Here is a 9,244-nt window from a genome sequence, read left to right as displayed (position 1 = left end):
GGCTTACTCATTGCCCAATTCCAAGGTCAATTCCACAAACTGGACAGCTGAAACCACAGAAATGTATTCTCTCAAAATTCTGAAGGCCAGAAATCCAAAATCAGTGTGTCAGCAGTGTTGGTTCCTTCTGAGAGCTCTGAGAATCTGTTTCATGTTTCTCTCCTAGCTTCCGGCAGTTATTGGCAATTCCTGGTAATCCTTGACTTGTAGAAGCATCACTCCAATCTCTGCCTCTGTTATCTCATGATTATCTTCTCCCTAGGTTTCTCCATGTCTTCATATGGCCCTCTCCTTTCTGTGTTTCTCTCTCCTCTTCTGAGAAGGACATCAGTTTATTAACCCTATTCTGGTATGATCTCACCTTAACTAATTGCATCTGCAATGACCCTATTTCCAAAATAAGGCCATATTCTAAAGTACTGAGGATAATATCTTCAACATATGTCTTTGGAAAACACAATTCAACCTACAAGATATAATTCAAAAAATGCCAGTAACTCAGGTCTTCAAGGCATAATGGCCCCTCAACTAAGTGTGACCATGGGAAATTACTCTTCCAAAAAGAACCACATAAAGGTAGCAGCTGGAGCAGAGAAATACCATTACTGCTATAGTGTAGACATGAACTTTGTGGGTAGGTTTGTGGTAGAGTTAGCTCCTTCATATTCCTATAGCTTCCATCTTTGGCCAGAAAGATTCACTTGTTACAGGATGCTCAAATGCAATTAGTGATTCTGTGGTTATGTCCAGCAAATCATCATCTTTTTTAATCTGAGTCAGTCCAAACTCCCTTACCTCCTGCATTTGAAGTGGCGAAGGATTAAAAAAATCTTTAAGGGTTCTGGGCACTTTGGCTTGGAATCTACCTCTCAGTGATTAGCTACTCTAGTGTGGCAGATTGATCATATTACTGCCAAATTTTTCATGTCTTTCTGTATATAGGCCCGTTAGTATGTACTCTGACTCTTAGATTGTTCAAGTCACTTGCTTTGGCCAATGGAACATTTAGTAAATTTGGTAAAGATTAGAAAAAATTCTTGCACATTTCTTCTCTATCTCTCTCCATTTTGCTCCTCTGCCTTTGCCTTGACAACAGGCTGACATGCCCAGACAAGGCTGCTAGAGGTGAGACACACTAAGTAAAGCCCAGTCATTTGTCTTAGGTGGGAATCTAGACACGTGAGAGAGCCCAGCGAATGTCAGCAAACTCACCTCGCCAACACACAGTTAACCAAAGATACATGAATAAACTTTGCTAAGCTTTGTTTCAGCAGAAACAATTTACCTATAAGTTTGAAAGAAATAATAAATGTGGGGCACCTGGGTGGCTCAGTTGTTAAGTGTCTGCCTTCAGCTCAGGTCATGATCCCAGGGTCCTGGGATTGAACCCCACATTGAGCTCCCTGCTCGGCGGGAAGCCTGCTTCTCCCTCTCCCACTCCCCTTGCTTGTGTTCCTGCTCTTGCTATCTCTCTCTCTGTCAAATAAATAAATAATGTCTTTAAAAATAAAAATAAATAATAAATGCTTATTGATTTAATCTACTAAGTTTTGTGGGTCTTTGATGTATATAGTATTATTATGGCAACAGATAACTGATACATGCAACAATCAATGCTACTCTAACAACCTTGACTTCTGTAGCTATGGAGTAGAGTCAGCATCCATGCCTCAAACAAAACTCATGACATTTGGTGCAAGTGTTCACATTAAGAAGGCTGTATTTTGGGATAAGGTAGACTATTTTGTATTTCTTAAAGAGATCAAATCTTCTTCCTGTTACCCTAGTGCTTTGCTCAGTCCCTAGAACAAATCAGAATCTCAGTAAATATTTTTGGATTAATTAATAAATGATTTTTCCATGGAGCATATCATAAGGAAATAAAAACTGCAAAAGAACAACTGTGATGTCTTATACATCTTATGTTTCCCAATTTTGTAATTATAGTGATGACTGTGTGGTAAGAGCTCAATAAATAGTACTTGCTGATTTGTTAATTGATTGATGAGACTCAGCCATTATCAATTACCCTTGAGGAATGAACCAAGAAACAGAATTAAACTTCATTAAGAAATATTTCATTTGGCTCATAAGAAGACTTCTGTGACTTTCAAGGTTCCTAACCACTAGGAAAGGATACTGTATTTCTTATCTAGAGAATAAATGCCTCTTATATGACTTGCAGAGACTACTTCTCTATATGGGATGTGTAATATAATCCATAGTCATTGAATAGACTGGTTATTGTTCATCATCTTTTCTGTTTTGTTAATTCCATATTTACATGTCAGCTTCAAGCCCTTAAGGCAAAAAGGGCATCCCAAATTATATGCTATTTTATTTAATAAAATATTAAGTTTCCCAGATATAAGAGTAGTAGTTTATAAAATAATACCGAAACAAAAATACTGACAAGAGCCCAAGAGCCATCTCTTTATTATGATTGAGGAGCCTTCACAATATGCAGGTGCTGTACTTGGAAGTGGACAGAGTATAAGCTCTGATTTCCACACTTGAAGAGGGGGGAAATAGGCAAATAACTAATTATGATAATATGATGCTATAAAGGGCGTGTATATGGTGACAGAAAAGAGGGAGTGACTAATTCCTCATGGAAAATAGAAAATACTTCAGAGTTGTGTCAACATTGGAGGTGAAAATAAGCAAAAATTCACCAAAAAGAAAAGGAGAAGAATATCCAGGCAGAGTCTAGCATAGTCACAGTGGGTAGCTCAGTCTAATGCTATGGTGGACTAAATAAGGTCAAGTGTCAGGAGATGAGGCTAAAACATAAACTTGGGTTCCTACCTGCAAAATCATATATATTCAGCTAAGAAGTCATGTAGTGGTAAGCCTCTGCAGGACTTTTATTTAAGGAGGACTTAAAATGCTTACACCAGGGAATAATGTAAAGAATGATTTAGGGATGCCTGGGTGGTTCAGTTGGTTGAGCGTCCAACTCTTGATTTTGGCTCAGGTCGTGATCTCAGGGTCATGAGATTGAGCCCTGTGTGGTCTCCGTGCTCAGCTCAGTTAAAGTATATTTGCACTAGAGAGAAAATATTGCTACACATTCACATGTGAAAATGCTAAGCAACAATCATCTGAAAGCTATGCTCCAAGATTTTAAAAGAGATGGCATGCCCAATTGATGAGATATTCAGTGAGGTAGCTTTAATATTTTACAGTTAATGTTCCTTATTAGTGTTGGCTTATGGTTAAGTTGTTGTACTGCTAAATAAGACTGGTCTTTCTCTTCCACTTTCAGTATGGAGCTATGTTAATTAAGTTGAGAAAAGGGAAGAAGATATAGAAATTTGGCCGTATTAATAAGCTGTGTGAAGGCTCTTAACAACATTACAGAACCAATTATTAAAACTCTAGAAGCCTGGGTAACTGTGACATTTTAAAACACTTGAAAACAGGGGCGCCTGGGTGGCTCAGTCGTTAAGCGTCTGCCTTCGGCTCAGGTCATGATCCCAGGGTCCTGGGATCGAGCCCCACATCGGGCTCCCTGCTCTGTGGGAAGCCTGCTTCTCCCTCTTCTACTTCCCCTGCTTGTGTTCCCTCTCTCACTGTGTCTCTCTCTGTCAAATAAATAAATAAAATCTTTAAAAAAATAAAAATAAATAAATAAATAAACAAAACACTTGAAAACAAAAGCTTTCCAGGTATCTGTTCCATTAGATCAACAGGTACGAGAACTTCATATTTAATAAAAAAAAAGGGGGAGAAAGCAATGTATATTTCACATTGAAGAAAAAGAAATCAATGATCAGTAACAAATAAGCGCAGTAAGTCAACTAGTCAATAATAATCATTGAGAATCTACTATGAAATTCATCATTAAATGTATTGGGGTCTCCTGTGATTTGGTCATCTCCTGTGGTAGTCTATTAACAACATGCACATAGCTTGTTCTAAAGATAGGTAGTATTCATATCTGAACAGACTGAGGAATGTCAACAAAAAACACTTTTTGAATATACATTTTCCAACTTGGATTATACAGGTTTCCAAACAAAATCGCTTTCATCTGCCAGAAGTCCTAAAAGTTTTAGGTCTTTACAAGTATTTACTTCAAGCAGTATTTCTCAAATTACTGCTGCATGTGAAGCGTTTATTTTACCAAGCTGTCATTAATCACACAAGGCTGTCAAGAAACACTATTAATAGATAGCAAAGGGGAGAAATTAGTAGTCAGAAGATTTTTATGTCAGAAAATAAGAATTAATAAAATTGGCACCATAAGGCAATGAGAAAGAATGTAAAATAACAGGAAAGGAGTAGGTATAATGAGAGGGAAGTCAATAAGGTTAAGATGAAGAGCTCGATGTTGTTTTTGTCAGTATCTAAGAGTTAAAATTAAGAACTAAATCTTAAAAATGTCTTCAGTTAAATTTCATCTGGGCATCATAAGACAAAAGGATTATACATTTCTCTTTTTCCAAATATTCCCTTTGAAGTCTCTGTGTAAAGAAGTCTATTTTGTCGCATCCCAGTGAACAAAGAGACTGAAGGTAAATGTGAGAAAGGAGAAAAAGTTTTCTATCCCATGATAAAAGACACGGCATAAAAACACTGAAAATACTTTCAACAATTGTCAAGTGTCAGTGTTTTAATTATAATTGAGAGAAAATCAGTTGATAGGGAAAATTGAGCTGTTGCACTATCTTAGCTGTTTGCACAACTTTTTAAAAAAAAGATTGATTGATTGATGAGACAGGGAGGCACTGAGAGCAAGAGAGTGAGCAGGGGGGAGGAGCAAAGGGAGAGGAACAAGCAGACTCTGCACTGAGCAAGGAGCCCGACCTCATGACCCGGAGATCATGACCTGAGCCAAAATCAAAAGTTGGATGCTTAACCAACTGAGCCACCCAGGTGCCCCTGCATAACTTTTGATACACTAAATGCCTAAAAGCACAGTTTGAGTTTTGTATATCTTAAAACTGAAGTCAGTTATCTTCTAATTTTTAGTCTTTGCTTTTATGAGGAGATATCAGTCATAATATTTTAGAATGCTTATTCATAAATTTAGAAAATATTTGTTAAACAGCAAATTTGGTGTGGTGAATATATGAAAAAGAAATAACAATACAATTCCTCCTGCCAAAACTTTCCACATAGGGGTATATGTGTATGAAAGAATCCAGAGCAAAGAATGCAATGAACTGATGTAAACATCAATGCAAAAAGTGTTTGTTCCATACATTTAGAATATTGAGTATTAGGAGGAAGACTGGAATATCTGTATAATCTTATAGAATTTGACTTCTGTATATGATAAGCATCAGTTGCTCCACCTGTAAAATGGGGATACCTGTTTAATATCATATATTTCTCAGCCCATTTTGTGGAAAGTAAAATCAAGGAAAAAGATTATTTAGTACAATGTGTCATATTGAAAACATTGAAATCGTTTATATTTTAGAGAATATGTGTACTATTTTTTTATAAATCCATCTACTTGGATGTCTCAAAATGTTCCACATATTCGATTAAAATCACCAGGTAAAGGTCAATATATTTCAAAAGATTCATCCAAAATATACACACTTTAAGTATTCATTTTTTTAACAAATAATAAAATGTAGCTGTAGATAGCATATAATCAGTATTTTAATTTTTTAATGCAATGTTACAAAAGATAATGTTTTAACCAAACTTATATGCACTTGATGGAATATTGTGTTGGCCTTTAAAGAGTCACCTTTGGGGAAAGTTATATTTTAATGATAAATAGTTGACTTTTATAAAAGTCACTTTAAGTAAAAGTCACGTAGAATCTGCTTCTCTATCAAACAAAACCTCCTGTGACCTCATTTTCCCCACCTGCTACCACTCATCCTACAAACTCCTCAAAAGATCGTAACTTCTCTGTTTACTTAATTTCTTTTTGTTCTCTCTCAGATTGTGTCCAATCAAGCTTTTCTTCTATACTTCCAAATAGTGCCTCTGTCAATGTTACCAGTGATCTCATTTATTAGCAGATTTTAAAAATGGAATTCACTTTCTTCACTAACACATTTTCCTCACATGGACTTATACTACTCTCCTTTGTTTTGTCTTGCAAGTCACAGGTTCTGTCTTTTGTGCAAATGTCCACTCTTTTCCCTGGCACCCTAACTTTGAAGTGGCCTAGGACTCAGTCTTTTATCTTCTCCTCTTCTTTCACACAAAATCTCTTGGTAATTTCATCTAGTCTCTTTGGTATGATACCCTTTACATGCAAATGACTCTAATTTTTATTAATCTCCTGCCAAAATTTCTTTTTAAGAAGATGTATTTATTTTTTTTAATTTTTTAATGTTTTATTTAAGAGAGAGAATGAGAGAGATAGAGTACAAGGCAGGGGGAGAGGCAGAAGGGAGAGGGAGAAGCAGACTTCCTTTCTGAGCAGGGAGCCTGATGCGGGGCTCCATCCCAGGACCCTGGGATTATGAGTCCCGGGATCATGACTTGAGCCCAAGTCAGATGCTTAGCCAACTGACCCACCCAGGCACCCCTCCTGCCCGGATTTCTGTTCTGAACTCTAGACTTGTATATCCAACTGCCTATTCAACATCTCTGCTAGAATGTGGCATATCCATATCCAAATTAATATGTCCAAAACTAAACTACTGGTTCTGGCTCCCTTCCCCAAAGTTTTACATTTATAATCTTCTACTGGTTCTGGCTCCCTTCCCCAAAGTTTTACATTTATAATCTTCTCTATCATACTTGATGGGAATTCTATTCTTTCAGTTGCTCAAGCTAAAATTCTTAGTCATCTTGATTCTTCATAGATTTACGATCCAAATCAGTCATAAAATCTTTATGGCCATCAAAATGTATGTGAATAAACAACTCATGTCACTCTCTCCATTGCTCCCTTTATGGTTGGAGCCACCATGTGCATTTAGCTGGATTACCCCCAAGTAACCTTCAAAGAAGTCTCGCCGCTTTTAACATTGACTCCTCTGTAGCCTATTCTCAACTGCAGCCAGAGTGATCCTTTAATGACACAAGTTAGATATTGTCACTCCTCAACCTCTCCAGTATCCTCCCATCTTACTCAGGTAAAAGCCAAGGTCCTCATGGTGGCTCACAGGACTTACCACGTCTGATGCTTCATTACCTTTCTAATTGAGTTTCTACCACTTTTTATTTATTCTACAAAGAGGACATGAGACACTGGCCATCTTAGGGCCATTATGCTAGCTATCCTCTCTGACTGCAACATACTTTCAGATATGCTAATTGTCAACTACTCTACCTTCTTTGCTCCAGGTATTTGCTCAAGTATCCCCTGCTCAAAGAAGTATCTCCAACCATCTTATTTAAAATAGCAACCTGGGGGGGTGCCTGGGTGGCTCATTCGTTAAGCATCTGCCTTCGGCTCAGGTCATGATCCCAGGGTCCTGGGATCGAGCCCCGCATCGGGCTCCCTGCTTGGTGGGGAGTCTGCCTCTCCCTCTCCCACTCCCCCTGCTTGTATTTCCTCTCTTGCTGTCTCTCTCTCTCTCTCTGTCAAATAAATAAATAAAATCTTTAAAAAAAATAAATAAAAAAATAAAATAAAATAGCAACCTGGGGACGCCTGGGTGGCTTAGTAGGTTGAGCGTCTGCCTTTAGCTCAGGTCATGATCCCAGGGTCCTGGGACCGACTTATTGCCATCTAACAAACTATAAAATGTATTTATTACATTGTTTGTTATTGTCTCTCTTTCATAACTAGAATGAAGGGCACCTGGGTGGCTCAATTGGTTAAGCTACTGCCTTCAGCTCAAGTCATGATCCTGGAGTCCCGGGACTGAGACCCACCTTGGGCTCCCTGCTCTGCTGGGAGTCTGCTTCTCCCTCTGCCTACCACTCCCACTGTTCATACTCTCTCTCTCGCTCTCAAATAAATAAATAAAAACTTAAAAAAAGAAAAAGAAGAAAGCTCCACACAGAGGGGAATTTCTGTTAGTTGTGTGCATTCATGTAACATTACAAAGAACAGAGAATGTACTGAACACCATAGATACCTATTCATTTCATGTATGCATGAATGAAATAGAGCTGAAAGACAGAAAAAGAGAATACGGTCTGCATATCATTTGAGACCCCGAATCATGGGCATATATGGCATTATGATAGGGTGACACATGCTCAGAATTATATCATCCAAAATTTTCTGTTTTCATCTAACTAGTTCATTTTTATTTTTTCTTATAATGAAACATATAATAATTTGTCCAATGCATCCTGAACTTAATTTGTTCTTTTTCTTTTTAAATATGCATTTCTCTTTCCTAGGAACATCTTAATCTACTGACTATACTTATTGCTTATTTTTTGTCCTGTGTTCCAAATGATGTTGTGCTTTAACTGTCTCTGGGTTCTTTTCTATTTTCTCTCTCTAAGGCTCCTCTTTCTTTTACTCCTACCCTGTCAAAAAACCTGTTTTCTAAATTTTGCTAAGTAAATTCAAACTATAACTAATTAAGTTTTTACAAGTGGTATTTTTTGTGCTAACTACATTGGTCTCATGTTACTATTATTTTTTTTCATATAAACTTATGATACTAAGTAGTAAATAGACAATGTCCTCAGCAAGTCTTTTGGACTATTCTATTCCGTTTTGTTCTATTCTTTTATTCTATTTTTTCCCTTTTATTCAACACCACACTCTCTCAGTTTCTATCACTTTATAAAGGTCTTCTTATCCAGTAGAGAGATTATTACTTTCTTGTTCTTTAAGAGTGTCTTTTCTAACATTGGCCTCTTGTATTTCCCTTTTATTTTATTTTAATTTTTTAAAGATTGTATTTTTCTATTTAGAGAGTATGAATGGGGAAGGGGCACAGAGAGGGAGCAACTTAAGTGCAGGGCCCAACACAGGGCTTGATATCATGACCTGAGCCAAAATCAAGAGTCAGATACTCAACCAACCGAGCCACGCAGGTGCCCCTGTATTTCCATTTTAAAATCAACCTGTCAATTACACATATACAAATACATATGCATGTATGTACATGGCATCACATGTAATACACATATATTCATTCATATGTGCATATATATACATTTACATTTATAAAAAGATATATATAGATATAGATACTGTATATAGATATATGTATATATACATAGATTTGCTTTGCTAATATTTTTGCATCTATAATGATGAGAGAGATTGGTCTGTAATTATCCTTTCTTGAAATGTTCTTGCATTCTCCCTCTGCCTCTCTCCCTGCTCATGCTTTCTCTCTCTGTATCT

General features: G+C 37.0%; 1 pseudogene; it reads left to right on the top strand.

Moving 5' to 3' along the window:
* The first annotated feature begins 516 nt into the window (after positions 1-516).
* LOC112834553 (synaptotagmin-17 pseudogene) overlaps positions 517-9,244 on the top strand; it is a 50,443-nt pseudogene continuing 41,715 nt past the window's right edge.

Source organism: Callorhinus ursinus, unplaced genomic scaffold (genome assembly GCF_003265705.2).
Source record: "Callorhinus ursinus isolate GAN/ISIS: 27379988/994484 unplaced genomic scaffold, GSC_fseal_2.0 scaffold17, whole genome shotgun sequence".
Classification (NCBI taxonomy): domain Eukaryota; kingdom Metazoa; phylum Chordata; class Mammalia; order Carnivora; family Otariidae; genus Callorhinus; species Callorhinus ursinus.
This window is presented reverse-complemented; position numbering and strand designations above follow the sequence as displayed.